Raw genomic sequence first — 7,434 nt, forward strand, 5'->3', positions numbered from 1 at the left:
GGGGTTAAAGTGACTTATAGTAGTAGTTGCAACATTCGAAGTAACATATATATTAGTGAAGTTCAGAAGGTTGACACACGTGGTAGGTATTGTAATCGGTCCATAACCCCAACGATAGAAGGTCAGATACTTATGGCTTTGGAAAATGAGTTAGTGAGTTTCCAGAATGAATATTAAATTAAAGCCCAAAAGGCCTATGAGAGAGTCAGGGTGAAACTCTAGTGGTGGTTCACCAGGAATAATTTACAATGCAAAATTTGGAGTAGAATTTAAAGCCCTGAGACAAATATGGAAATCAGCAAATTGAATAAAGTCCATTATTGATGTAAAAGTGAGGATGAAGCACTGCAGAAAGAAACACAACCATAGTCCAGTTGGGAATAGAGACAGGAGCAAAAAAATAAAAATACAACAGTGTAGGTCGATTAGCACCCCAAGTAGAGCCAGAGAATGCATGAAGAAATTTCAGTCACCGACTTCAACCATCTTTGGGAACCAGTTTATTCATGAAGGAAATGGTGAAGCATGTCCTATACCCAAGAAATGGGGTAATATATATTGAGTGAAAAATAAAACCGCCGCCAAATACTTCGCTAGACGTGACGCTTAAACTTTAGCACAGTAATATGATAATAAGAAAAATTAACCTGAGTTAAATAATGCTTTTAACAATGATAGCTTTTACGTTGAAGTGCGATAAGTCTGCTACACTTGGCACTCAACTAAGGAAACGTATTCCGTAACGTGCCTGTAGAGCACCATGGACGTGAAGTGCGCTGAACAGCTTGGAGAAGTATTGTACCAAAAGCTCCAGCAAAGCCAACTTCCAGAGCAATAATGTGGAAAGCAGAATAAACAATGGCAAATTTATATAGTAGTAATGACGACCAGAAGAAGACACACTGTGATCCAAAGTGCAGGTAGTAAAAATTATTACAGGATAACGGCGACTTCCAAAATATGTCATAAATTTATTTTGGCGCAACGTTAAATGGGTAGAGGTAAGAAAACAGAAGTAACAGAGAGAGTAAAGTTAGTTTGAGTTGTGCTTCGGTTAAAATCACACAAATATATTTTAGCACACCGTTAAATGGGTAGAGGTAAGAAGACAGAAGTAACAGAGGGTGAGTAAAGTTAATTTGAATTGTGTTTCGGTGAAGATCACATAAATATATTTTAGCACACCGTTAAATGGGTAGAGGTAAGAAGACAGAAGTAACAGAGAGAGAGTAAAGTTAGTTTGAATTGTGCTTCGGTTAAAATCACACAAATATATTTTAGCACACCGTTAAATGGGTAGAGGTAAGAAGACAGAAGTAACAGAGAGTGAGTAAAGTTAGTTTGAATTGTGTTTCGGTTAAAATCACACAAATATATTTTAGCGCAACGTTAAATGGGTAGAAGTAAGAAGACAGAAGTAACAGAGAGTGAGTAAAGTTACTTTGAGTTGTGCTTCGGTTAAAATCACACAAATGAGAATAATGCGAGTAAGAGACATTTGTTTTATCGCATTTTTATAGATTATAGAAACAAAATGTTTTCCTGTAATAACAGAATGAAGCATAATTTATGTAAAGTTTTATTCTAAAGAAAAACGTTAAGAAAATGTAAAAAATGAAAGTATATTTTACAAGTTTAAATCTATTTATTTTTGATTACCTTTAATGTATTCAGTTTATATAAGGAATGCATTTTATGTGTGTACATTTGGAAGAAATGTGTGTTTAAATCAGGTTATTTGTGTTTACTTTAATAACTGTCTGAAAGTTTTATATTTTTTCTGCAAAATTATATCCTGAGGAGAAACTTGTTATCAAACAACTTGAATGTAAACTCGTTGATAAAATGGTTTGGTGGTCTGATATGTACATATATAATATATATATAGTAATTACTTTAAAATGGAACACATTTAGCAATGTAACTTATTTCTAAATTATCACGTAAATATCTGTCTACATACATAAATAGATATACAGAAACGAGTACCACATGCATACCCACTTTCATAAATGTCTGAAAGTTTACTTCTAAGTTAATTATAAATTACACATTAATAACTAGCCACCTTTTATACATGAGTTAAATAATATAATAGATCATGAATCTAAGGATATTAATAATCAAAACGATCTAAGAGAGGGATAGGCATAGTGGCATAGTTTCCGACCTCATCTTTTTCGGTAACACACCGCTTGTTTGTTGCATTCACTTATGATCACTCATGCAATAAATAAGGAAATCGCAGAGATAAGCGTGATATACACAATCAAACTAACCATAAATCTCAGTTATTTTTCTGACTGGATCTCTAGTTAATATCTGTTAAAGTACTTTAAAACCTGCTTTTTCGAAAATATTCCTTTTCATACAAGTAGTTGCTGGACGAGTCGGTATAAACCACAAGAGCAACCTCTATTATGCTAGATTTACAGTAACCTCACTTTCTCCAGTGGCTCAGCGGTAAGCCTGAACGCTAAAAACCGAGTTTCGATACCATGGTGGGCACAGCAAAAAATAATACAATAAACGAGCAAACAAAATTTATAATAAATCTATTCTTAGAGGACATGCTATATTCTATGTATGCTAAACAATGGAGTTATTTGATAAGATAAAACGTTAATTAAAAGTTAGAGAAAATGTTTTATCGCTATCCCAACGTCAACGAAACTTATTGTTCTGTTATTGATATTACTTACAATAAATCTATTCTTAGAGGAAATGCTATATCCTATGTATGCTAAACAATGGAGTTATTTGATAAGATAAAACGTTAATTAAAAGTTAGAGAAAATGTTTTATCGCTATCCCAACGTCAACGAAGCTTATTGTTCTGTTATTGATATCATTTTTCTATCATGGTTTATAATATTAGTAAACAAAAATTATACGTTTGTTAAGCACATTTTATGCGACAATGATAAGTTTGCTGTTAAAACATTATTTGCCCAGATATTAATATAGAAGCCGACTAAGTATGTGTTTTGAAATTAAACCTCAGCCTGTATAGCAGTGCTTTTGAAGTTTATATTAGAATTGCTATTAGCCTCGGCATAGCGGTTCATAGAATGGCTCTGAGTTTTTATTTTTCTAGTACAAACTTTCAGCTCATTGCTCAATCATCTCTTCACCGATTTCAGATATAATTACAGTTTTTGGACTTAGGAGGTTGATGTTTGACCACGCCCAGGGTATCTAATCTCTAATTCTGCCTAAAAGAATTTCAATTTGAGGGTAAGCTTGTAGACATCCTGATGAGTAATAAAATTGAATCCAGTATAGCGCGCCCGTCGCTTGGTATTGATGGCGCACAAAAATATAGCTAGTGAAGAAGAAAAAAAAAGTCTCATAGATTAATTTACTCCAATCCTGCCTAAAATCATTTCAAGTGCCGCGGCTATTGAGGATTCCCTCTTGTTAGCAGCTACTCTAGAATGGCTCTGAGTCTTTTTTTCAAGTACAAACGTTTAGCTCATAGTTCCATATTTTGACCAATATGAGAACTAATTACAGTCGCGGCTACTAAGAATTCCCTCCTGTTATTTCTTTACTAGACTTTATTTATTGAACTACTCACTGCACATCAACTTTAGGTAAAGTTTAGGTGGATTTGAATCTCAAGAAATGTTAACGAAAAATCGTTTTAACAGTTCTAAAGACCCAAATAATTGAATATTAAAGCATATAACTCATATAGCTAAGCCTACAATACAATTATAACAGCTAAATAAAGCAAAAGTTGGCTTCGATAACTCTAAAATCTTCTTTCATTGTGTAACTTGTCCCCCAGTGATTCAATGCTAAAATCAGGGAATCGATTTACAGTGATGGACTAAGTGAAAATAGTCTGTTGTGTAGCTTTGCGCTAAAACGACACAGATATTGTGCAATTTATGTATTTTTTCATACTATGAGTTCTCGTGAGAAAATAAATTAAACGTAGCATTATTTCAGATAGTTAAAAAACAAATATCAAACAGTGACACTTATTTATTGTCTCTCATATGATACCCGCACAAGGAACTACTTTGATATTTCATGCGAAATCAAAGTCTGGTAAAGAGTTTCATTTCCTAAGATATATCGGCCCGGCATGGCCAGGTGGTTAGGGCGCTCGACTCGAAATCTGCGGCTCGCGGGTTTGAATCCCAGTTCCCCCCCCCCCCAAACATGCTCGCCCTTTCAGCCGCGGGGGCGTTATAATGTGACGGTCAATCCCACTATTCGTTGGTAAAAGAGGTGCCCAAGAGTTGGCGGTGGGTGGTGATGACTAGCCTTCTCTTTAGTCTTACACTGCTAAATTAGGGACGGCTAGCGCAGATAGCTCTCGTGTTGCTTTGCGCGAATTTAAAAAAACAAATAAACTTAGATATAATAAGCACAAAAATATTATCTTTTGCTAACTGTGCCATTAGTAAAGCCTAAAAATTTCCTTTTCGATAGTCATATGTGCTCTCAGGATAGCTTGATCTTCAAGTAGTATTCTAAAGTATTTTATACATGTATTGTAGTTACTTTCAATATTTTTTGTCAATTAAACCAGTTCGGTAACTAAATTGCTGATACATAATTCTGAGGTTAAAAGATAAATGCAGATGAAAAACTACTGTGAATATACAGTTGAATAACACCAACAATACGTGATCTTAACGTCATTAGAACTAAAACTAAAATTTAATAAGATTTTATCATATTTTTCTCTGATTAATGTGTTTGATACCGAGATTGTAATATAGGCAGCAGTGCCTTCAAAATAATACTTTGCGTACACGCCAATGAAAGGTATTTAAAGCTGACTTTATACGAGAAGCCTAAAGTTTAAGCCTGGTACGGCCTGGTGGTTAAGGCGCTCGACTCGCAATCTGCGGGTCGCGGATTCGAATCCTTGTTACACCGAACATGCTCGCCCTTTCAGCAGTGGGGGCGTTATAATGTTACGGTCAATCCCACTATTCGTTGGTAAAAGAGTAGCTCAAGAGTTGGCGGTGGGTGGTGCTGACTAGCTGCCTTCCCTCTAGTCTTATACTGCTAAATTAGGGACGGCTAGCGCAGATAGTCCTCGTGTACCTTTGCGCGAAATTCAAACCAACCCAAAGGTTATTACAAATAATAAAAAGTCCCATCTTTCAAAACTTCAGTATATGAAGCTACAAATAACGCGTAGGAGAGTAAGGATATATGTGTTGTGAGTCTTACTAATTATGGAGACTGGACAATCGTGCACATTAACCATCTAAATAAGTGCGTGTAAATAAGAACAAGACATCCAATACTGTACTTCAGTTCTAGAAGCTAAAAGAGGAATGATATAAAGGTCCTGTTTGCAATCCCATCTTTTACCAAGATTCCAGAGATTGCTACTATAACCAAAAGATTGGTTTGATTTGGTTAGAATTTCGCGCAAAGCTACACGAGGGTTGCCTACCCTAGCAGTCCCTAATTTAGCAGTGATAGACAAGAGGGAAGGCAGCTAGTCAACACAACTCACCACCAACTCTTGAGATATTCTTTTAACAACGAATAGTGGGGTTGACCGTAACATTATAACGCCCCTACAACTAAAAGGGCGAGCGTGTTCGATGACGGGGATTCGAACACGCAACCCTCCGATTGCGAGCCGAGCACCTTAACCACAATGTCATGCTAGGCCTGCCATATGAAAAAAGAACGGTTTCATTATAGGCTGCAATTGGTGCAATCTTAAATACGAACAGCAACAGCGACAAGATATTTATGCGTGATCGCGAAAAACCACACATCAAGTTGCATTGAGAATCAACAACAACAAAAAAAAGTTTAAGAGTTCCAAGTTCGGTGACAGTAATGAATGTCAGAAAAACTGTATACACGACAAAGATTTAGCCGTCTGGGATATCATAGTAGAGTAGGTGTATACAAGTAGTTAGTTAATCCAAGAAATATACAAATATACAGCCAATAATAGATAAACAATAAATATTACAGTTGGAACCTCATTAAGGTAATTCCTGTTTCACCCTGTACTTAAGCTTTTTAAAGGAACACCAAATTGCTGTAAGAAAACTAACTTCCAGGGGTAATGATAACATCGTTTACACTAGGATTATGATTTTATAAAATTACTACTAGTTATTAATAATACTTATAAAAGCGGATACTCTGTTTGAAACTATGTCACCTCAGTTTCGATTTTTTCAGTTGTCATGTAATAATAAAGAAGCAGAAGAAAGACGAACAAGAAATTCAAACTTTTTGTTATGATATTTACAGACATTCCACGAACTTGTGACTCAGTCATTACATAGATATTGTTATAAAAGGAAACACTGTTTAGTATTGTAAAGTTCTGATGACCTATTGAGGAGATATTTAAAATACAACGAACAATCCGAGCCATTCCTACATAGACAGTGCTGCCGCCTGCCTGATATAATTTCACTGTTGTGAGTAAAAGAGAATTAAAAACGTCATACACACTTTTCATAAACAGTGTAATATAAAAGACAAAATGGAAATCCTGCTTTTATTGGTCTCGTCCAATCCTTGACATATTTTAAAGCTGTCTAGAGTTTGTTTGTACGAGTGGCTTAGCACTGGGCATGCTAATTATCCGATACAAATCTCACCACAATAAAGGTTACGAACTACGTATAAAGATGTAATCTATTTCATCTATTTAACGAGGTCAGGTTAGCGGGGAAACTGATGAGTGGATTACTACTTGATAAGATGGTCTGTCACTGCACAGTAGAATATTCAACGTGATGATGTATTAAAAAACGTCATTTGTTATTTAACAAGCTCATTAATATGTTGGAGTAATGCAATTTCTCCTCCCTTGCGATTAGCGTAAGTTGTGTGTGTGTGAGAGTCTGTTCTGATTTTAATGAAGCGACATAGCCTAGGGCGTAACTTGCTCCAAATCGAGCGTGGTATTTTGTCATCACACATTGGCTGCATTTGTTTTTTTCTTTTTCGGTTAACATCTTACTGCCGCTGTATAATCACTAATAATAAAATCAACGGATCAACGCAGAAAGCTATAGAGGGAAGAGGGAGTGAAAGTGCTACTATAGAAGGGAAAAGGAAATGAGGGGCGAACCCATATTTGGGAGGTCCGGGGCATGCCTACTAGGAAAAGTTTTTTAGTTTTCACTCAAAACGGTGCATTTTGTTGGTATCTGAAGTTATTTTTACTCTTACGCGCATTCGTACGAAAATATACATCGTAATGTGGTTGTTAAAATACTATTCGATAAATCACGATAGTAGAAACACCAAAAATTTGGACGTGTTCATTTCCTAGCTCCTTTGTTTGTTGCTATCAGTGACAGTTCCTAGTGGGTCAGCATCACTCAAGCCTTCTGTCCACCCTAGATAGTGGGTCAGCATCACTCAAGCCTTCTGTCCACTCTAGGTAGTGGGTCACATCACTCTAAGCCTTCTGTCCAC

The sequence above is a fragment of the Limulus polyphemus genome, unplaced genomic scaffold, assembly GCF_000517525.1.
Source record: "Limulus polyphemus unplaced genomic scaffold, Limulus_polyphemus-2.1.2 Scaffold90, whole genome shotgun sequence".
Classification (NCBI taxonomy): Eukaryota; Metazoa; Arthropoda; class Merostomata; order Xiphosura; family Limulidae; genus Limulus; species Limulus polyphemus.